Here is a 25529-nt window from a genome sequence, read left to right as displayed (position 1 = left end):
TTGTAATTTTATGAGATATTTCATGCTAGTTGCCAAATGATGGTTCCCACATGTGTTAGGTGACTCACATGGGCTGCTAAGAGCTGATCATTGGAGTGTATATACCAATAGTACATACATCTAAAAGCTGTGTATTGTACGAGTACGAATACGGGTGCATACGAGTAGAATTGTTGATGAAACTGAACGAGGATGTAATTGTAAGCATTTTTGTTAAGTAGAAGTATTTTGATAAGTGTCTTGAAGTCTTTCAAAAGTGTATGAATACATATTAAAACACTACATGTATATACATTTTAACTGAGTCGTTAAGTCATCGTTAGTCGTTACATATAAATGTTGTTTTGAAACCTTTAGGTTAACGATCTTGTTGAATGTTGTTAACCCATTGTTTATTATAACAAATGAGATATTAAATTGTTATATTATCATGATATTATGATATATAATATATCTCAGTATGATGTATATACAGTTAAATGTCGTTACAACGATAATCGTTACATATATGTCTCGTTTCGAAATCATTAAGTTAGTAGTCTTATTTTTACATATGTATTTCATTGTTAATACACTTAATAATATATTTACTTATCATTTAAAATAATTAACCAAGTGTATCAATATCTTAATATGATTCATATGTACCTAGTAAGACGTTGTTATAACGATAATCGTTATATATATCGTTTTCGAGTTTCTTAAATTAATAGTCTCATTTTTATGTATATAACTCATTGTTAAAATACCTAATGAGATACATACTTATAATAAAAACATGTTAACTATATATATAACCATATATATGTCATCGTATAGTTTTTACAAGTTTTAACGTTCGTGAATCACCGGTCAACTTGGGTGGTCAATTGTCTATATGAAACATATTTCAATTAATCAAGTCTTAACAAGTTTGATTGCTTAATATGTTGGAAACATTTAATCATGTAAATATAAATCTCAATTAATATATATAAACATGGAAAAGTTCGGGTCACTACAGTACCTACCCGTTAAATAAATTTCGTCCCGAAATTTTAAGCTGTTGAAGGTGTTGATGAATCTTCTGGAAAGAGATGCGGGTATTTCTTCTTCATCTGATCTTCACGCTCCCAGGTGAACTCGGGTCCTCTACGAGCATTCCATCGAACCTTAACAATTGGTATCTTGTTTTGCTTAAGTCTTTTAACCTCACGATCCATTATTTCGACGGGTTCTTCGATGAATTGAAGTTTTTCGTTGATTTGGATTTCATCTAACGGAATAGTGAGATCTTCTTTAGCAAAACATTTCTTCAAATTCGAGACGTGGAAAGTGTTATGTACAGCCGCGAGTTGTTGAGGTAACTCAAGTCGGTAAGCTACTGGTCCTACACGATCAATAATCTTGAATGGTCCAATATACCTTGGATTTAATTTCCCTCGTTTACCAAATCGAACAACGCCTTTCCAAGGTGCAACTTTAAGCATGACCATCTCTCCAATTTCAAATTCTATATCTTTTCTTTTAATGTCAGCATAGCTCTTTTGTCGACTTTGGGCAGTTTTCAACCGTTGTTGAATTTGGATGATCTTCTCGGTAGTTTCTTGTATAATCTACGGACCCGTTATCTGTCTATCCCCCACTTCACTCCAACAAATCGGAGACCTGCACTTTCTACCATAAAGTGCTTCAAACGGTGCCATCTCAATGCTTGAATGGTAGCTGTTGTTGTAGGAAAATTCTGCTAACGGTAGATGTCGATCCCAACTGTTTCCGAAATCAATAACACATGCTCGTAGCATGTCTTCAAGCGTTTGTATCGTCCTTTCGCTCTGCCCATCAGTTTGTGGATGATAGGCAGTACTCATGTCTAGACGAGTTCCTAATGCTTGCTGTAATGTCTGCCAGAATCTTGAAATAAATCTGCCATCCCTATCAGAGATAATAGAGATTGGTATTCCATGTCTGGAGATGACTTCCTTCAAATACAGTCGTGCTAACTTCTCCATCTTGTCATCTTCTCTTATTGGCAGGAAGTGTGCTGATTTGGTGAGACGATCAGCTATTACCCAAATAGTATCAAAACCACTTGCAGTCCTTGGCAATTTAGTGATGAAATCCATGGTAATGTTTTCCCATTTCCATTCCGGGATTTCGGGTTGTTGAAGTAGACCTGATGGTTTCTGATGCTCAGCTTTGACCTTAGAACACGTCAAACATTCTCCTACGTATTTAGCAACATCGGCTTTCATACCCAGCCACCAAAAATGTTTCTTGAGATCCTTGTACATCTTCCCCGTTCCAGGATGTATTGAGTATCTGGTTTTATGAGCTTCTCTAAGTACCATTTCTCTCATATCTCCAAATTTTGGTACCCAAATCCTTTCAGCCCTATACCGGGTTCCGTCTTCCCGAATATTAAGATGCTTCTCCGTTCCTTTGGGTATTTCATCCTTTAAATTTCCCTCTTTTAAAACTCCTTGTTGCGCCTCCTTTATTTGAGTAGTAAGGTTATTATGAATCATTATATTCATAGATTTTACTCGAATGGGTTCTCTGTCCTTCCTGCTCAAGGCATCGGCTACCACATTTGCCTTCCCCGGGTGGTAACGAATCTCAAAGTCGTAATCATTCAATAATTCAATCCACCTACGCTGCCTCATATTCAGTTGTTTCTGATTAAATATGTGTTGAAGACTTTTGTGGTCGGTATATATAATACTTTTGACCCCATATAAGTAGTGCCTCCAAGTCTTTAATGCAAAAACAACCGCGCCTAATTCCAAATCATGCGTCGTATAATTTTGTTCGTGAATCTTCAATTGTCTAGACGCATAAGCAATCACCTTCGTTCGTTGCATTAATACACAACCGAGACCTTGCTTTGATGCATCACAATAAATCACAAAATCATCATTCCCTTCAGGCAATGACAATATAGGTGCCGTAGTTAGCTTTTTCTTCAATAACTGAAACGCTTTCTCTTGTTCATCATTCCATTCAAATTTCTTCCCTTTATGCGTTAATGCAGTCAAGGGTTTTGCTATTCTGGAAAAGTCTTGGATGAACCTCCTGTAGTAACCAGCTAGTCCTAAAAACTGGCGTATGTGTTTCGGAGTTTTTGGGGTTTCCCACTTTTCAACAGTTTCTATCTTTGCCGGATCCACCTTAATACCTTCTTTGTTCACTATGTGACCGAGGAATTGAACTTCTTCCAACCAAAATGCACACTTTGAAAACTTAGCGTACAATTCTTCCTTCCTCAATACTTCTAACACCTTTCTCAAATGTTCACTGTGTTCTTGGTCATTCTTTGAGTAAATAAGTATGTCATCAATGAAAACAATGACAAACTTGTCAAGGTATGGTCCACACACTCGGTTCATAAGGTCCATGAACACAGCTGGTGCATTAGTTAAACCAAACGGCATGACCATAAACTCGTAATGACCGTAACGTGTTCTGAAAGCAGTCTTTGGAATATCATCTTCTTTCACCCGCATTTGATGATACCCGGAACGTAAGTCAATCTTTGAATAAACAGACGAGCCTTGTAGTTGATCAAATAAGTCATCGATTCTCGGTAGTGGGTAGCGGTTCTTGATGGTAAGTTTGTTCAACTCTCGGTAGTCGATACACAACCTGAATGTACCATCTTTCTTCTTGACAAACAAAACAGGAGCTCCCCACGGTGATGTGCTTGGTCGAATGAAACCACGCTCTAAAAGTTCTTGTAATTGGCTTTATAGTTCTTTCATCTCGCTGGGTGCGAGTAAGTAAGGAGCACGAGCTATTGGTGCAGCTCCTGGTACAAGATCTATTTGAAATTCAACGGATCGATGTGGGGGTAATCCCGGTAATTCTTTCGGAAATACATCAGGAAATTCTTTTGCGACGGGAACATCATTGATGCTCTTTTCTTCAGTTTGTACTTTCTCGACGTGTGCTAGAACAGCATAGCAACCTTTTCTTATTAGTTTTTGTGCTTTCAAATTACTAATAAGATGTAGCTTCGTGTTGCCCTTTTCTCCGTACACCATTAAGGGTTTTCCTTTTTCTCATATAATGCGAATTGCATTTTTGTAACAGACGATCTCTGCTTTCACTTCTTTCAACCAGTCCATACCGATTATCACATCAAAACTCCCTAACTCTACTGGTATCAAATCAATCTTAAATGTTTCGCTAACCAGTTTAATTTCTCGATTCCGACATATATTATCTGCTGAAATTAATTTACCATTTGCTAATTCGAGTAAAAATTTACTATCCAAAGGCGTCAATGGACAACTTAATTTAGCACAAAAATCTCTACTCATATAGCTTCTATCCGCACCCGAATCAAATAAAACGTAAGCAGATTTATTGTCAATAAGAAACGTACCCGTAACAAGCTCCGGGTCTTCCTGTGCCTCTGCCGCATTAATATTGAAAACTCTTCTGCGGCCTTGTCCATTCGTGTTCTCCTGGTTTGGGCAATTTCTAATAATGTGGCCCGGTTTTCCACATTTATAACAAACTACATTGGCATAACTTGCTCCGACACTACTTGCTCCGCCATTACTCGTTCCGACCCCATTTGTTCCTTTCGTTCTATTAACCCCTGGTCCGTAAACCTCACACTTCGCCGCGCTATGACCATTTCTTTTACACTTGTTGCAAAATTTGGTGCAGAACCCCGAGTGATACTTTTCACACCTTTGGCATAGCTGCTTCTGATTGTTGTTGTTGTTGTTGCGGTTATTATTGTTGTTGGGATGATTGTTGTAGTTGCTGTTGCTGTTGTTGTTGTAGTTGTTGTTGTTGGGCCGTTTGTTGTAGTTGCGATTGATGTTGCGATTGTTGGGATAATTGTTGCGATTATTGTTGTAATTGCTGTTGTTGTTGTATTGGTGATTCTTATCACCGTTTTCCTCCCACTTTCTTTTGACTTGCTTCACATTGGCCTCTTCAGCAGTCTGTTCTTTAATTCTTTCTTCAATCTGGTTCACTAGTTTGTGAGCCATTCTACATGCCTGTTGTATGGAGGCGGGCTCGTGTGAACTTATATCTTCTTGGATTCTTTCCGGTAATCCTTTCACAAACGCGTCGATCTTCTCTTCCTCATCTTCGAATGCTCCCGGACACAATAGGCACAATTCTGTGAATCGTCTTTCATACGTGGTAATATCAAATCCCTGGGTTCGTAACCCTCTAAGTTCTGTCTTGAGCTTATTGACCTCGGTTCTGGGACGGTACTTCTCGTTCATCAAGTGCTTGAATGCTGACCACGGTAGTGCGTACGCATCATCTTGTCCCACTTGCTCTAGATAGGTATTCCACCATGTTAACGCAGAACCTGTGAAGGTATGTGTAGCGTACTTCACTTTGTCCTCTTCAATACACTTACTTATGGCAAACACCGATTCGACCTTCTCGGTCCACCGTTTCAATCCGATTGGTCCTTCGGTTCCATCAAATTCCAAAGGTTTGCAGGCAGTGAATTCTTTGTAGGTGCATCCTACACGATTTCCTGTACTGCTAGATCCAAGGTTATTGTTGGTATGTAGCGCAGCCTGTACTGCGGCTATGTTTGAAGCTAAAAAAGTACGGAATTCCTCTTCATTCATATTCACGGTGTGTCGAGTAGTCGGTGCCATTTCCTTCAAAATAGTTAAATGGAACAAGTTAATCATACAGAATATTAAGAGTAGTTAATAGTATTTCGTAGCATAATATGAACTCATTTATAAAAGCTTTTTCTTCATATTAGCGTTTTATAAGTTTAAATTCGGGTAGTACCTACCCGTTAAGTTCATACTTAGTAGCTAATATACAATTCAACTACTACAATTCTATATGAAAAACTGATTATAATAATATTTCGCGTTCAAACTTTTATACAATATTTTACAAACTTACAATACCGCTTATTTTACATAAAGCATGAAATATAGCACACAATAACTTTGATACAAGATAGTTGTGAAGATAATTCTAGCTAGTACAAAAGTCGTTCAGCAAAGGCAATAAAGACACGTAATTCATACGTCCAGAAACAAGTCATGCATTCTGGTTTTACTAGGACTACTTCCCATCCTTGGTCTTGTGCAACATAACCGTTATGGCCGTTGATAAGACAGCATGTTGTAGTGTCGTCAAAGGGACGAGGGTTACGTAATGTCCAACAGTCCCGTAATAATCTAAAAACCTCATTTCTTACCCCAATTACCGACTCCGTCACTTGTGGAAACGTTTTGTTTAATAGTTGTAGCCCGATGTTCTTGTTCTCACTTTGGTGAGAAGCGAACATTACTAATCCGTAAGCATAACATGCTTCTTTATGTTGCATGTTAGCCGCTTTTTCTAAATCACGAAGTCCAATATTCGGATATATTGAGTCAAAATAATTTCTTAACCCGTTGCGTAAAATAGCATTTGGGTTCCCCGCAATATATGCGTCAAAGTAAACACATCGTAACTTATGGGTTTCCCAATGTGATATCCCCCATCTTTCAAACGAAAGTCTCTTATAAACCAAGACATTCTTGGAACGTTCTTCGAATGTCTTACAAACTGATCTCGCCTTAAATAGTTGTGCCGAGGAATTCTGGCCGACTCTAGACAAGATTTCATCAATCATGTCTCCGGGTAGGTCTCTTAAAATATTGGGTTGTCTATCCATTTTGTGTTTTTAAACTGTAAAATAGACAAGAGTTAGATTCATAAAAAAATACTTATTAATACAAGCAATTTTTACATATATCATAAAGCATACGAACACTATATTACATATATTACACCACACGAATACAACTATCTTATTCCGACTCGCTCGTTTCTTCTTCTTCGGTTTTGGTTCATTTTGCCAAGTTTCTAGGGATATATGATGTTCCCATAATACGAGCCGTCGTGATCCACATTGGTTTAGAAAAACCTGGTGGTTTAGAGGTTCCCGGGTCATTGTTACAACTTAAGGACTTCGGGGGTTGACGATACATATAAAGTTCATCGGGGTTGGAATTAGATTTCTCTATTTTTATGCCCTTTCCCTTATTATTTTCTTTTGCCTTTTTAAATTCAGTTGGGGTAATTTCTATAACATCATTGGAATTCTCGTCGGAATCCGATTCATCGGAGAATTGGTAATCCTCCCAATATTTTGCTTCCTTGGCGGAAACACCATTGACCATAATTAACCTTGGTCGGTTGGTTGAGGATTCTCTTTTACTTAACCGTTTTATTATTTCCCCCACCGGTTTCGATTCTTCTTCCGATTCCGATTCTTCTTCCGGTTCCGATTCTTCTTCCGGTTCCGACTCTTCTTCCGGTTCCTCTTCGGGAACTTGTGAATCAGTCCACGAATCATTCCAATTTACATTTGACTCTTCATTATTATTAGGTGAGTCAATGGGACTTGTTCTAGAGGTAGACATCTATCACATAATATCAAACGCATTAAGAGATTAATATATCACATAATATTCACATGTTAAAAATATATAGTTTCCAACAAAATTTGTTAAGCAATCATTTTTCAAGTAAACACGGTCGAAGTCCAGACTCACTAATGCATCCTAACAAACTCGATAAGACACACTAATGCAAAATTCTGGTTCTCTAAGACCAACGCTCTGATACCAACTGAAATGTCCCGTTCTTATTGACTAAAAACGTTCCATATTAATTGATTTCGTTGCGAGGTTTTGACCTCTATATGAGACGTTTTTCAAAGACTGCATTCATTTTTAAAACAAACCATAACCTTTATTTCATAGATAAAGGTTTTAAAAAGCTTTACGTAGATTATCAAATAATGATAATCTAAAATATCCTGTTTACACACGACCATTACATAATGGTTTACAATACAAATATGTTACAACAAAATAAGTTTCTTGAATGCAGTTTTTACACAATATCATACAAGCATGGACTCCAAATCTCGTCCTTATTTAAGTATACGACAGCGGAAGCTCTTAATAATCACCTGAGAATAAACATGCTTAAAACGTCAACAAAAATGTTGGTGAGTTATAGGTTTAACCTATATATATCAAATCATAATAATAGACCACAAGATTTCATATTTCAATACACATCCCATACATAGAGATAAAAATCATTCATATGGTGAACACCTGGTAACCGACATTAACAAGATGCATATATAAGAATATCCCCATCATTCCGGGACACCCTTCGGATATGATATAAATTTCGAAGTACTAAAGCATCCAGTACTTTGGATGGGGTTTGTTAGGCCCAATAGATCTATCTTTAGGATTCGCGTCAATTAGGGTGTCTGTTCCCTAATTCATAGATTACCAGACTTAATAAAAAGGGGCATATTCGATTTCGATAATTCAACCATAGAATGTAGTTTCACGTACTTGTGTCTATTTTGTAAATCATTTATAAAACCTGCATGTATTCTCATCCCAAAAATATTAGATTTTAAAAGTGGGACTATAACTCACTTTCACAGATTTTTACTTCGTCGGGAAGTAAGACTTGGCCACTGGTTGATTCACGAACCTATAACAATATATACATATATATCAAAGTATGTTCAAAATATAGTTACAACACTTTTAATATATTTTGATGTTTTAAGTTTATTAAGTCAGCTGTCCTTGTTAGTAACCTACAACTAGTTGTCCACAGTTAGATGTATAGAAATAAATAGATAAATATTATCTTGAATCAATCCACGACCCAGTGTATACGTATCTCAGTATTGATCACAACTCAAACTATATATATTTTGGAATCAACCTCAACCCTGTATAGCTAACTCCAACATTCACATATAGAGTGTCTATGGTTGTTCCGAAATATATATAGATGTGTCGACATGATAGGTCGAAACATTGTATACGTGTCTATGGTATCTCAAGATTACATAATATACAATACAAGTTGATTAAGTTATGGTTGGAATAGATTTGTTACCAATTTTCACGTAGCTAAAATGAGAAAAATTATCCAATCTTGTTTTACCCATAACTTCTTCATTTTAAATCCGTTTTGAGTGAATCAAATTGCTATGGTTTCATATTGAACTCTATTTTATGAATCTAAACAGAAAAAGTATAGGTTTATAGTCGGAAAAATAAGTTACAAGTCGTTTTTGTAAAGGTAGTCATTTCAGTCGAAAGAACGACGTCTAGATGACCATTTTAGAAAACATACTTCCACTTTGAGTTTAACCATAATTTTTGGATATAGTTTCATGTTCATAATAAAAATCATTTTCTCAGAATAACAACTTTTAAATCAAAGTTTATCATAGTTTTTAATTAACTAACCCAAAACAGCCCGCAGTGTTACTACGACGGCGTAAATCCGGTTTTACGGTGTTTTTCGTGTTTTCAGGTTTTAAATAATTAAGTTAGCATATCATATAGATATAGAACATATGTTTAGTTGATTTTAAAAGTCAAGTTATAAGGATTAACTTTTGTTTGCGAACAAGTTTAGAATTAACTAAACTATGTTCTAGTGATTACAAGTTTAAACCTTCGAATAAGATAGCTTTATATGTATGAATCGAATGATGTTATGAACATAATTACTACCTTAAGTTCCTTGGATAAACCTACTGGAAAAGAGAAAAATGGATCTAGCTTCAACGGATCCTTGGATGGCTCGAAGTTCTTGAAGCAGAATCATGACACGAAAACAAGTTCAAGTAAGATCATCACTTGAAATAAGATTGTTATAGTTATAGAAATTGAACCAAAGTTTGAATATGATTATTACCTTGTATTAGAATGATAACCTACTGTAAGAAACAAAGATTTCTTGAGGTTGGATGATCACCTTACAAGATTGGAAGTGAGCTAGCAAACTTGAAAGTATTCTTGATTTTATGAAACTAGAACTTTTGGAATTTATGAAGAACACTTAGAACTTGAAGATAGAACTTGAGAGAGATCAATTAGATGAATAAAATTGAAGAATGAAAGTGTTTGTAGGTGTTTTTGGTCGTTGGTGTATGGATTAGATATAAAGGATATGTAATTTTGTTTTCATGTAATTAAGTCATGAATGATTACTCATATTTTTGTAATTTTATGAGATATTTCATGCTAGTTGCCAAATGATGGTTCCCACATGTGTTAGGTGACTCACATGGGCTGCTAAGAGCTGATCATTGGAGTGTATATACCAATAGTACATACATCTAAAAGCTGTGTATTGTACGAGTACGAATACGGGTGCATACGAGTAGAATTGTTGATGAAACTGAACGAGGATGTAATTGTAAGCATTTTTGTTAAGTAGAAGTATTTTGATAAGTGTCTTGAAGTCTTTCAAAAGTGTATGAATACATATTAAAACACTACATGTATATACATTTTAACTGAGTCGTTAAGTCATCGTTAGTCGTTACATATAAATGTTGTTTTGAAACCTTTAGGTTAACGATCTTGTTGAATGTTGTTAACCCATTGTTTATTATAACAAATGAGATATTAAATTGTTATATTATCATGATATTATTATATATAATATATCTCAGTATGATGTATATACAGTTAAATGTCGTTACAACGATAATCGTTACATATATGTCTCGTTTCGAAATCATTAAGTTAGTAGTCTTATTTTTACATATGTATTTCATTGTTAATACACTTAATAATATATTTACTTATCATTTAACATAATTAACCAAGTGTATCAATATCTTAATATGATTCATATGTACCTAGTAAGACGTTGTTATAACGATAATCGTTATATATATCGTTTTCGAGTTTCTTAAATTAATAGTCTCATTTTTATGTATATAACTCATTGTTAAAATACCTAATGAGATACATACTTATAATAAAAACATGTTAACTATATATATAACCATATATATGTCATCGTATAGTTTTTACAAGTTTTAACGTTCGTGAATCACCGGTCAACTTGGGTGGTCAATTGTCTATATGAAACATATTTCAATTAATCAAGTCTTAACAAGTTTGATTGCTTAATATGTTGGAAACATTTAATCATGTAAATATCAATCTCAATTAATATATATAAACATGGAAAAGTTCGGGTCACTACAGAGGCCATCTTTAAAAGGCTAAAGAGGTATTTTCTTGACGACGTTCGAAAGGTCTTCCAAGAGTCGGTCGATGGACAAGTGACTGAAATGATCAATGACCGAATGAAAGCCGCAATAGAGGAGGCTTTAGAGGCTAGAAACATTTATCCTCGAGGCGAAAGGGTTGAAGGTGATGGTGGGGGTGGAAGGCGGGACTTCCACTACAAAAATTTCAAGGATACTCAACCTCCGATGTTTAATGGGGTGCGAGATCCGTTGAAAAGCACGTGTTGGATTTCCGATATCGAGGGGGCTTTCCGTACCGCGGAGTGTCCTCCCGAAAGAAAGGCGAGGTATGGTTCTAGTATGTTGAGGGAAGAAGCCAAGTTGTGGTGGGATGACAAAATCAACTTATATGGTGAAGAGCAATGCATGAATTTGATATGGGAGGAGTTTAAGAAGGAATTCTTCAAAGAATACCGAACTTCTTCCGATCTTGATAGAATCCGGGACGAGTTGCACCATTTGCAACAAGGTTCAATGGACTTGGTCACACTCAAGTCTACCTTTTTGGCAAAAACTCGTTTTTGTCCGGAATATGTGGGTGACGATCACAAGCTAATGAAAGATTTCTACCGTACTTTGAATGATGAGTTCAAGGGCAAGATTAGTCGGGGTATGGATAAGTCTTTTGATGAGTTATTCGAATTGGCTCGGGGTTTTGAGCCGGATGTTCCAAGAAAAAGCAATTTCACGTTTTTCAAAAGAAAGTTTGAAGGTTCTAGTCATTCTAACTTTTCAAACAAGAAGAACAAGAACAAGAAGGGTTCAAAGAGTGTTAATAGCGTGAAGAAGGGTGCTTCCGGGGGGTTTTCTTATACGTGCTACAATTGTGGGCAACCGGGTCATATGGCTCGTGAATGTCCTAAACCGTCTTTCGGAAACAAGGTCACTTGTTTTAATTGCGGAAAAGAAGGGCATAAGAAGCCGGAGTGTCCCGATTTGCGAAACGATAATGTGAAGCGATTAGAGAAGGCGGAGGGTACGGCTAGGGGTCGCAACTATTTGATGACCAATGATGAAGCCAAACAATCGAACGAAGTTGTCTCAGGTACTTTCATGGTTAATTCTAATCCGGCAAGGATTCTCTTCGATAGTGGTGAAAATTTGTCGTTTGTGTCTCCTAAATTTGTGCCTAAACTTAATAGACCGTTAGCTAAGTTAAGTCGTCCGGTAGAAGTTGAAATAGCGGACGGCAAGACGGTGCTAGTGGTCGATGTGTGCAAAAATTGTGATGTTGTGTTTGGTGCCGAAAACTTTAAGATTGATCTTATCCCGATGACTTTGGGCGACTTTGATATTGTTGTGGGTATGGATTGGCTCGATCGTAATAGAGCCGATATTGCATGTCATGAAAAATTTATTCGTGTGAAGACCCCAAGTGGGGGAGAGTTAATTATTCACGGTGATAAGCGTAGAAGACTTGTGCCGATATGCACTTTTGCACGGGCACGTTGTTTCCTTGTTAGTGGTGGCATGGCCTTTCTTGCCCATGTTTTTGATACTCGTGATGAGCCACCACCCATTCGTGAAATTCCGGTGGTTAGTGAATTCGAAGACGTTTTTCCGGACGAGTTACCGGGTATTCCAGCGGAAAGACAAGTTGAATTTCGCATTGAGTTGGTTCCGGGGGCTACCCCAATTGCTAAAACTCCTTATCATTTAGCGCCGACGGAAATGCAAGAGTTGTTAAATCAAACCCAAGAATTGCTCGAGAAGGGTTTTATTCGACCGAGTGCTTCACCATGGGGCCCTCCGATTTTATTTGTGAAGAAGATGTAGTGACCCGAACTTTTCCATGTTTATATATATATTAAATAAAATTGTTATTTACATGATTAAGTGTTTCCAACATGTTAAGCAATCAAACTTGTTAAGACTTGATTAATTGAAATAGGTTTCATATAGACAATTGACCACCCAAGTTGACCGGTGATTCACGAACGTTATAACTTGTAAAAACTATACGATGACATATATATGGTTATATATGTAGTTAACATGATTTTATTATAAGTATGTATCTCATTAGGTATTTTAACAATGAGTTATATACATAAAAATGAGACTATTAATTTAAGAAACTCGAAAACGATATATATAACGATTATCGTTATAACAACGTCTTACTAGGTACATATGAATCATATTAAGATATTGATACACTTGGTTAATTATGTTAAATGATAAGTAAATATATTATTAAGTATATTAACAATGAAATACATATGTAAAAATAAGACTACTAACATAATGATTTCGAAACGAGACATATATGTAACGATTATCGTTGTAACGACATTTAACTGTATATATATCATACTAAGATATATTATATATCATAATATCATGATAATATAACAATTTAACATCTCATTTGTTATAATAAACAATGGGTTAACAACATTCAACAAGATCGTTAACCTAAAGGTTTCAAAACAACATTTACATGTAACGACTAACGACGACTTAACGACTCAGTTAAAATGTATATGCATGTAGTGTTTTAATATGTATTCATACACTTTTGAAAGACTTCAAGATACTTATCAAAATACTTCTACTTAATAAAAATGCTTACAATTACATCCTCGTTCAGTTTCATCAACAATTCTACTCGTATGCACCCGTATTCGTACTCGTACAATACATAGCTTTTAGATATATATACTATTGGTATATACACTCCAATGATCAGCTCTTAGCAGCCCATGTGAGTCACCTAACACATGTGGGAACCATCATTTGGCAACTAGCATGAAATATCTCATAAAATTACAAAAATATGAGTAATCATTCATGACTTATTTACATGAAAACAAAATTACATATCCTTTATATCTAATCCATACACCAACGACCAAAAACACCTACAAACACTTTCATTCTTCAATTTTCTTCATCTAATTGATCTCTCTCAAGTTCTATCTTCAAGTTCTAAGTGTTCTTCATAAATTCCAAAAGTTCTAGTTTCATAAAATCAAGAATACTTCCAAGATTGCAAGTTTACTTCCAAGTTTTCTAAATCCATTCCAAGTAATCATCCAAGATCAAGAAACCTTTGTTACTTACATTAGGTTATCTTTCTAATACAAGGTAATAATCATATTCAAACTTTAATTCAATTTCTATAACTATAACAATCTTATTTCGAGTGGAAATCTTACTTGAAATTGTTTTCGTGTCATGATTCTGCTTCAAGAACTTTCAAGCCATTCAAGGATCCTTTGAAGCTAGATCTATTTTTCTCATTTCCAGTAGGTTTATCCAAGGAACTTGAGGTAGTAATGATGTTCATAACATCATTCGATTCATACATACAAAGCTATCTTATTCGAAGGTTTAAACTTGTTATCACTAGAACATAGTTTAGTTAATTCTAAACTTGTTCGCAAATAAAAGTTAATCCTTCTAATTTGACTTTTAAAATCAACTAAACACATGTTCTATATCTATATGATATGCTAACTTAATGATTTAAAACCTGGAAACACGAAAAACACCGTAAAACCGAATTTACGCCGTCGTAGTAACACCGCGGGCTGTTTTGGGTTAGTTAATTAAAAACTATGAAAAACTTTGATTTAAAAGTTGTTATTCTGGGAAAATTATTTTTATTATGAACATGAAACTATATCCAAAAATTATGGTTAAACTCAAAGTGGAAGTATGTTTTCTAAAATGGTCATCTAGACGTCGTTCTTTCAACTGAAATGACTACCTTTACAAAAATGACTTGTAACTTATTTTTCTGACTATAAACCTATACTTTTTCTGTTTAGATTCATAAAATAAAGTTCAATATGAAACCATAGCAATTTGATTCACTCAAAACGGATTTAAAATGAAGAAGTTATGGGTAAAACAAGATTGGATAATTTTTCTCATTTTAGCTACGTGAAAATTGGTAACAAATCTATTCCAACCATAACTTAATCAACTTGTATTGTATATTAAGTAATCTTGAGATACCATAGACACGTATACAATGTTTCGACCTATCATGTCGACACATCTATATATATTTAGGAACAACCATAGACACTCTATATGTGAATGTTGGAGTTAGCTATACAGGGTTGAAGTTGATTTCAAAATATATATAGTTTGAGTTGTGATCAATACTGAGATACGTATACACTGGGTCGTGGATTGATTCAACATAATATTTATCGATTTATTTCTGTACATCTAACTGTGGACAACTAGTTGTAGGTTACTAACGAGGACAGCTGACTTAATAAACTTAAAACATCAAAATATATTAAAAGTGTTGTAAATATAGTTTGAACATACTTTGATATATATGTATATATTGTTATAGGTTCGTGAATCAACCAGTGGCCAAGTCTTACTTCCCGACAAAGTAAAAAAATCTGTGAAAGTGAGTTATAGTCCCACTTTTAAAATCTAATATTTTTGGGATGAGAATACATGCAGGTTTTATAAATGATTTACAAAATAGACACAAGTACATGAAACTACATTCTATGGTTGAATTATCGAAATCGAATATGCCCCTTTTTATTAAGTCTGATAATCTAAGAATTAGGGAACAGACACCCTAATTGACGCGAATCCTAAAGATAGATCTATTGGGCCTAACAAACCCCATCCAAAGTACCGGATGCTTTAGTACTTCAAAATTTATATCATATCCGAAGGGTGTCCCGGAATGATGGGGATATTCTTATATATGCATCTTGTTAATGTCGGTTACCAGGTGTTCACTATATGAATGATTTTTATCTCTATGTATGGAATGTGTATTGAAATATGAAATCTTGTGGTCTATTGTTACGATTTGATATATATAGGTTAAACCTATAACTCACCAACATTTTTGTTGACGTTTAAAGCATGTTTATTCTCAGGTGAATACTAAGAGCTTCCGCTGTTGCATACTAAAATAAGGACAAGATTTGGAGTCCATGTTTGTATGATATTGTGTAAAAACTGCATTCAAGAAACTGATTTCGATGTAACATATTTGTATTGTAAACCATTATGTAATGGTCGTGTGTAAACAGGATATTTTAGATTATCATTATTTGATAATCTACGTAAAGTTTTTTAAACCTTTATTTATGAAATAAAGGTTATGGTTTGTTTTAAAAATGAATGCAGTCTTTGAAAAACGTCTCATATAGAGGTCAAAACCTCGCAACGAAATCAATTAATATGGAACGTTTTTAATCAATAAGAACGGGACATTTCAGAAGAAGGATGGTAGTATGCGGATGTGCATCGATTACCGGGAGTTGAATAAAGTGACGATCAAGAATCGTTATCCATTGCCTCGGATTGACGATTTGTTTGACCAACTCCAAGGTGCAACGTATTTCTCTAAAATCGACCTACGATCCGGCTATCACCAAATGCGGGTCCGTGAGGAAGACATCGATAAAACGGCTTTTCGAACACGTTATGGGCATTTTGAATTCGTAGTTATGCCTTTTGGTCTTACGAATGCACCTGCGGCATTCATGGATCTTATGAACCGAGTGTGCCAACTTATGTTGGACAAGTCGGTAATTGTGTTCATTGACGACATACTAGTCTACTCGAAAAGTATGAACGAACATGAACGTCATTTGCGTGGAGTATTGAAGACGTTACGAAAGGAGAAGTTGTATGCTAAGTTCTCCAAATGCGAATTTTGGATAAGGGAGGTTCAATTCCTTGGCCACATTGTGAACAAAGACGGCATTCAAGTAGATCCGGGGAAGATAGAGATGGTGAAGAGTTGGAGACAACCGACTACGCCTACGGAAGTCCGAAGTTTTCTCGGATTGGCCGGTTATTATCGACGGTTTATCCAAGACTTTTATAAGATTGCTTCTTCACTGACGAAATTGACGAGGAAGAACGCGAGATTTACTTGGGAGAACGAGCAAGAAATTGCTTTTCAATTGCTAAAAGAGAAGTTGTGTCAAGCTCCGGTGTTAGTTTTGCCGGAAGGAGTGGAAGACATGACGGTTTATTGTGATGCTTCGCTAAATGGGTTCGGGTGTGTTGTTATGCAAAAGGGTAAAGTCATCTCTTATGCCTCTCTACAATTAAAGGAACACGAGACGAGATATCCGACTCATGATCTTGAGTTGGCGGCGGTTGTGCATGCGTTGAAAATTTGGCGCCATTACTTGTATGGTGTTAAGAGTACGATTTATTCGGATTATAAGAGCTTGAAACATCTCTTTAACCAACGAGATTTGAATTATCGTCAACGTAGGTGGATGGATGTGGGAAAAGATTAGGATTGTGAAATACTTTATCATCCGGGCAAGGCGAATGTGGTCGCGGATGCGTTAAGTCGAAAGAGTCATCACCCGGCGTTACGATTGGGATTGTTACCTATGATTATTACTAACGATTTTCTTAAAAAACTTGGTGTGATTCAAATAGAGGCTTACGTTCACAACAAGCATGCGGAACGAATTGTGGGGCAATCGGAATTCATTACTATGGGTTCGCGTGGTTTGTTGTCCTTTCAAGGAAGAGTGTGGGTGCCTAAGATGGGTGAGTATCAACAAGTGCTACATGATGAAGCACATAAGTCAAAGTATTCCATTCATCCGGGCGCAACGAAGATGTATCTTGATTTGAGGAAGGATTATTGGTGGCCGGGCATGAAATGTGATGTTGTGAAGTATGTTGAACAATGCGTCACGTGTTTGCAAGTTAAGGCCGAGCAACAAAAGCCGTATGGTAAGTTACAACCATTGGAAATCCCGAAATGGAAATGGGAGCACATTACCATGGATTTCATCACAAAGTTACCTAAAATGACGAGAACCCAATTTGATTCGATTTGGGTTATAGTTGATCGATTGATGAAAAGTGCTTTGTTTCTTCCCATTCGGGAAGCGATATCGTCGGAGACATTGGCTAAGTTGTTTATCAAGGAAGTCGTCTCGTGACACGGAGTTCCTATATCGATTATTTCGGATCGAGATACTCGTTTTACATCTCAGTTTTGGGAAAAGTTTCATGAAGATATGGGTACACAATTGAAATTGAGCACGACGTATCATCCTCAAACGGACGGTCAAACCGAACGTACGAATCAAACTTTGGAGGATATGTTACGGGTGTGTATTATTGATTTTGGTGGTAGTTGGGACGAGCACTTGCCTTTGGTGGAATTCTCGTACAATAATATATCATACTGTAACACCCCAGGTAAAACGTTCCCCGTAGCATGATATTGTCCGCTTTGCAGAGATAGGGACGTACCCTTGTCTCCCCGTAGGTTGCTCATGGATTTTTCTTGGCGACCAAACACGACGAGCACTTTCCCAGTAGGTCACCCATCCTGGTAGTGCTCTCACCTGAGCACGCTTAACTGCAGAGTTCTCATGGGATCTGCTGCGCTTGTGGTCCAAAAACGCGTCATGCTAGGAAAGGTCTCCACACCCTTATAAGGCATGCTTCGTTCCCCTCTCCAACCGATGTGGGACGGATGTAACACGGATGTTACAATCCTCCCCCCTAATGGGACACAGCGTCCTCGCTGTGCACGTTTGGTCCGGGGCCTGGCTCTGATACCATTCTGTAACACCCCAGGTAAAACGTTCCCCGTAGCATGATATTGTCCGCTTTGCAGAGATAGGGATGTACCCTTGTCTCCCCCGTAGGTTGCTCATGGATTTTTCTTGGCGACCAAACACGACGAGCACTTTCCCAGTAGGTCACCCATCCTGGTAGTGCTCTCGCCTGAGCACGCTTAACTGCAGAGTTCTCATGGGATCTGCTGCCCTTGTGGTCCCAAAACGCGTCATGCTAGGAAAGGTCTCCACACCCTTATAAGGCATGCTTCGTTCCCCTCTCCAACCGATGTGGGACGGATGTAACACGGATGTTACACATACTAGTATCGGGATGCCACCTTATGAGATATATATATATATATATATATATATATATATATATATATATATATATATATATATATATATATATATATATATATTTATTTATTTTGGACGAAGGTGTCGAACTCCAATTTGTTGGGGTGAAGTGGGTCAAAGGGAAATTGGGAGTACCGATTTGGTTTTGGAGACGAATAACAAGATTGATATTATTCGGGATCATTTGAAGAAGGCTCAAGATAGACAAAAGTCGTATGCCGATAAACGTAGTCGAACGATAGAATTTCAAGAAGGCGACATGGTAATGCTTACGGTTTCGCCATGGAAGGGTATTATTCGATTTCGAAAACGGGGAAAGTTAGCTCCTCGGTTTATTGGGCCATTCAAAGTTTTAGCTCGTGTTGGTGATGTTGCATATCGATTGGAATTACCTGAAGAACTTGCGGGGATCCATAACACATTTCATGTTTCCCACCTCCGTAAGTGTCTTGCGGATGATTCTTCATGGATGCCATTAGACGAAATTGAGCTAAACAATAAGTTGGAATATGTTGAAGAGCCGATTGCTATACTTGATGAGAAGGTGAAAATATTGCGTAACAAGGAGGTGAGAACTTTTAAGGTTCAATGGCGTCGGAGTAAAGGTTCCGAGTTTACATGGGAACCCGAAGAATTCGTGTTGGTTTATCTTCCTTCTTGTCATGCGGCTTGGATCGCGAGAACGCGCTCCGAATTAAGTGGGGGAGAGTTGTAAGACCCGAATATTTTATTGTACATATGTGTGTATAAGTTGTTCAAGTTGTGGGGTTTAGGTTGTATTTAATTAAAAGGCAAAAGAAGCTGAACTGAGCAATTGGCGCGCCGCGCGTCCTTATGGCGCGCCGCGCCATTACGGGCTGACATCTCACTTTGTTTTTAATCAAGATATTTTGAGGGCATTTTGGTAAAACCACTTAAGGCCCGACTTTAAGGCTTGGGATCAGTTTTGGTGAGCCTCATTACTCCATTTTCACCCACTTTATCATCATCCATTAATTCTAGTGAGAGAGAGTGATTCATGAGTGAGAAAGCTCCATTTAAGGAAGAAGAAGCTCATTTCGGGTTAGAGCTCGGGGATTAAAGTTGTTCATCTCCTCATTTGCTACGTTTTGATAGTTATGGTAAGCCCTAAACCTAACTTCCTTATTTTAATTGTATAAGAGTTAGGGTTTGTGTAAGTGATGAACATTAAAACCCATTTGCTAGTAATTTGGGGGTTTTGGGTGAATTTGGGTCATGTAGACCCAAAGATGACTAATTAGAGTTTTCAAAGTATCAAATTATGTTTATGAGCCTAAATTAGTTAGTAAAATTGCTAGCACACCTATATATATGTAAATGAGTGTTGTGTGGGTTAGTGGATGACCCGAAATGGGTGTGTTGACCTTAAAATTGGTCAAATGTGTTTTAAACCCATCTTGGTTAATGATTAGGGTTTTGGTGTGTGTTGACCCGAAATTAGGGTTAAGGGTGCCAATGGGTCGAAAATTGCACCTTGGGTCAAAATGACTTTAGAATGGAAAGAATTGGTTGACCGACTTGAGTTTGCAATTGATAATATGTATAATGTGATAGGTACGTTACTTTGAGGTTTCGCAAGCTCGGGTACCTTTTCACAAGAGATTTTGAGGTGAGCGGAATAATTATATGTGTAGGTATATAATGTATCTATTTGTTGTAGCGTGAAATGTGAAGTGTCGAGGTGCTAAGACACCACGTCTCACGTGATGAGTGAAGCATCGAGGTGTTAAGATGCCACTCGGGGTGAAGCATCGAGGTGTTAAGATGCCACCTAGGAGTGTAGTGTCGAGGTGTTAAGACACCACTCCGTAAAATAATGAGTGAAGCATCGAGGTGTTAATATGCCACTCGGGGTGAAGTGCCGAGGTGTTAAGGTGCCACCCTAGGGGTTAGTGGTACGAGGTGTTAAGTACCCTAACAGATGTTGTGAACACCGATGGCGTTTTCGCGAGCGCCGTTCCCTTGTACGATTGGTTAACCATGGTCGTTTGTGTTGTAAGCATATTATATTATTCGAGTTATATTTATATGCGATTGATATGATAGCTCGTGGTATGGGAAGTTACTAGCTTGGTATTTGAGACGTTAAGCTAATTGTGTTTGCTAGCATGATTACGGTATATGTGTAAGTGTATGCAAGTAGGTATAATTATATATGTATTCGTATAATTATTGCATTCACTAAGCTTTGCTTACCCTCTCGTTGTTTACCATTTTTATAGGTTCGGTTGTGGACAAGGGTAAGGGCATTGTCTTGGATTAGAGATTTCGTCGTTGATTAGGGGACGCTTTTTGGATGCGTCGGCTTTTTAGAGTTTGACCAAGACTTGGGTAGTTTAATCCCAAACGCCATGCTTATAGTGTAGTTTGGAACTTAAACTTTTTGATGGTCGAAACTCATATTTTGAATTAAACTCGTAAAACGGCCGATGTGGGCCCCGCTTCGTAAAACTCAGTTTTATTAATGAATTGTGTTAGTTTTACATGTTTGAATGTGTTGTTAAAAGCGTTTTGTCTAATTATGTCGGGAAGTGGCCGATCTTTTTCGCGTTTCATGACTTTTGGGATAGACCAGTTTGGCGCGCCGCGCGGCCATATGGCGCGCCGCGCCATATGCTGTTCCAGCAAAAAAAAAAAATTTGCTATTTTCACGCGGGTTGTTCGTGGTTTGGTTTGGATTGTTACAATAGTAATATTAATAATACGTGTACATATCAAATTTCATGTATATATACTAATAATATTAGCAATCTATTTAATAACATTATTGATAATTTTGCTTAATAATGATACTGGTAATGATAGTAGTATTAATATAATAATTATATTCAACTTGTAATTAAGTTTAATATATTGCTATTAATTATTTCATTTTTACCAATTATGTAATATTTTGAACCTTTAGTATTTATTTACTTTTTTATATTTAATATTTCTCATGTATAGAATTTAAAAATATATATTTATTTACACACAATTGTTCGTGAATCGTCGGGAGTAGTCAAAGGCTAAATGATTACATGAACACAGTTCAACGTTTTTGAGACTTCAACATTACAGACTTTGCTTATCGTGTCGAAACCAAATAAAGATTAAGTTTAAATTTGGTCGGAAATTTCCGGGTCGTCACAGTACCTACCCGTTAAAGAAATTTCGTCCCGAAATTTGAGTGAGGTTGTCATGGCTAACAATAAAAATGTTTTCATGACAAATATGAGTTGATAAATAGAGTTTTATCATCATTGAGTAATATGGATAAAACAATTTGATTATTCGATGAGTACGAGTGAAGCTATCACAGAACAGTGAATTGAGATAATAGGAATTCATCTTAACTTTTGACGTAGTCTTGGTTGAATTTAGAAAATAAGGTGCGTCTTAACTTTTGACGTAAAGAGTTGAATTCCGGAATTCAAGGAATTTAAGAAAATCTTCGAAATCTAAAAGATTTGATTCTTCGGCGAATAAGGAAATTAAGATCTCTATAGTTAAATACGGTGATCTGCCTCGATTCCTCTATCTGATAATTTCCATTATAAATTAAACTTTTTCCGTTCCATTATTTTCACCATTCCTATACTTTCTTTCTTAGTTCATACATCCAAAAGATTTGTGAAAATGCTTAATCTACTTCTAATCCTTGATATTTTCTTAATTATCATTTCTGTCATCCATCTTTTCAATCTTCCACCAGAAAAATCTGTTTACTTCTACTATTGCCTTGGGTGATACTATTCTTAATTATACCGTGTCTTTATATTGCTATTCGTATTAATATCCACGGTTTGTAATCTCCGTGTTGTTATTGGGCTTTATATTTTCTCTTATATTTTAGAGCTCTTTTGCCTTTTTATTCTCTTCTCGACCTCTAGTAAAGCGAGTAATGGTCCAGAATTCGTAAGTATGGAGTTTCGAATGAACTTAATGTTCTAAACGAGAAAGAACGTAATAGCACGATTTGATTTGTCAAATTACCAGAATCACTGAGAATAGAACTATCAAGAATATATTTTCTTGATATATTCAGAAGTTAATCAGAATGAAAAAGTTATGTAACATGACACATGATGACGTTATAATCTGTGAATCATCATGTTCCATTTAGAAACTCAGCATGACTTACTGTAATATAATCACGTTGATCAAGTGTCATTATATTATACTAACTCATGCATCAGTTCCCAACATTACTTCAATAACATTCATATTTTAAGCTCGAAAGTTTACAGAATATAGAAACTAACAGTTTCTATATGGTGTAACACTTATAGTACGAAGAGATTAATGATTTCAGATAAAAATAGTTATAAAAATATCTTCAGAAATATGGAGGATATTTATAATGAAAGATACGATGATATCTTGGAATTTCTAATATCGAAGGATGGTGAAGAAAATTTGTTCGCAAGAGTTTGGAGTCAGAAGCAAGGTATTCGCTAAAGATTTCATCAGGAACAGAATCATCAGGATTCTTAATGTACAAGTTTAGTCCTTGTGATTTGTTCAGAGACTTCTTCGTAGTTTGCTCAATCAGTTTTTCAGTTTCAAACTTTTTCTGAGCTTTGCCAACATACAATTCTTTATCATCAACTTTTGGCTGTTGAGGTCGTTTACAGTTTTTGTTGCTTTATTCAACTTTTCAAAATTCAGAGTATTAATTCACAGACTGGGTGCTTTTCAGAATTTCAGAATTGAAGATCATAATTCTAAGAGATAAATGTTATATATATACATATAATTGTTGGTGTAGTAACGCTACGAGATTCAAAATACTGATTGCTGATTTCCAGTAATTGGTATGACAATTCTTGTTACAAGGTACGGATGTATATATGATGGAGTTTCGATAATTATAATGATTTTTCGGAAAGTCAAAGATCAATGAAGTTGCTGGTAAGTTTACGGCTAATGTGGTGGAATATAAACGGTTCCACGGTAACGATGACGAAAGGCAAACTTATATATCGAGGTTATAATAAGGCTAATTCGAATGAAAAGTCGAAGTTGATTTGCTGAAGTTGTAACAAAATTGGATACTTTGGAAAGGGATTTCAAAGTTAATTTATGTAATAACAACACCAAAGGAATTAGCACAGCTACGTGTTAAACATTTACTCAGGTTCTGAGAGTTTTTCAGTTGTATAACTATATGCATCAATCTTTTCTTCCGTAAATGAAGTGCGGTTAGTTCATCCTCTCGATTGAGGTGTTTTCAAGAATTATGGTAGGTTTGAACGCAGATTGTAGTTGTCAGGATACAAATGAAGTTTAAGATGAAATCAAGTGGCAAACTTGAAGAATTGTTTAGTTTCATATGTTATAATCAATATTTTAATTCATTTTATTTGTCCAATGTTGGTAGTCCTCAGTTGATAGTCCACAGTTAACAGTTCAATAATTTAATATATTATATTCGAATTAATTAATACGTGTCGTGACCTGTGTACATGTCTCAGACTCGATCACAACTCAAAGTATATATATTATTATAGAATCAACCTCAACCCTGTATAGCGAACTCGATCATTATAGCATATAGAGTGTCTATGGTTATTCCAAATAATATATATATATATGCGTCGATATGATATGTCAAAACCTTGTATACGTGTCCTGATTTTTAAAGTGCGTAAAATAAATAACCGAAATTAAATGACGATAAATAAAATTGTGAGAATATAAATTACGATAATTAAATTGCGATAAATAAAATGTAATCAGTTAGCTAGGAACAATTGGCTAGGAACAGTTAGAGTGGATTCTTAACAAAAATTTTCTCGTAGTTAATTTGTTTGTTTCTAACAAATTTTATTTTGTCCTGTGTTTTCTTCATTATGCCACTTGTTGGATTCTGATAGGTCAAAATCCAAATATGAAATTGAATGAAAATGGTTATTCTACGGTGAACAGATACGTATATCGGTGGTTGTAAGTAGGATAGTAAATGACTGTTGAATCAGATTCGAAAATGTACAGTGTAACTTATTAATATGAAATCTAAATATTTCTAGGGTATTACCTACCCGTTAAAATATTTTTACCATTAATAGTTTGTATAAAAGAATTTTTAATTACAATCTTTATGTAAATATACTTACATATATATTTTCCTCAGATGTAATCATGAATTTAATGAGTTAATATAATATTAATCTCATTTGCTTTTCGGTTTGAGCTAGAATAAATAATCTCTAAGACTTTAGAGATTACATAATCGCCATGAAGAACGAAGGTAATTGATGTAGATCGATACGTAGAATGGTGATTATACTCGAGGTACAGAATGAGATGTTGAGGCGTGTGTTGTTGATGGTATGGGTGCTATTGGTGGTGGTCATGTAGATGTCGGTGATTTTGTTGAAGCTGGTAAATTTTGCACCATATTCTCCAAATTGATTACTCGAGTGCGAAGTTCGTTGACTTATTCTATTACTCCGGGATGATTGTCGGTCGAAACGAGCGGATGAATAAGGTTTAGAATTTTGGATAGAATATAATTGTGACGAGTTATCCTGGAAATGAGAGAG

The sequence above is a fragment of the Rutidosis leptorrhynchoides genome, chromosome 5 (assembly GCF_046630445.1).
Source record: "Rutidosis leptorrhynchoides isolate AG116_Rl617_1_P2 chromosome 5, CSIRO_AGI_Rlap_v1, whole genome shotgun sequence".
Taxonomy (NCBI): Eukaryota; Viridiplantae; Streptophyta; class Magnoliopsida; order Asterales; family Asteraceae; genus Rutidosis; species Rutidosis leptorrhynchoides.
Note: the sequence above shows the minus strand (reverse complement) of the source record.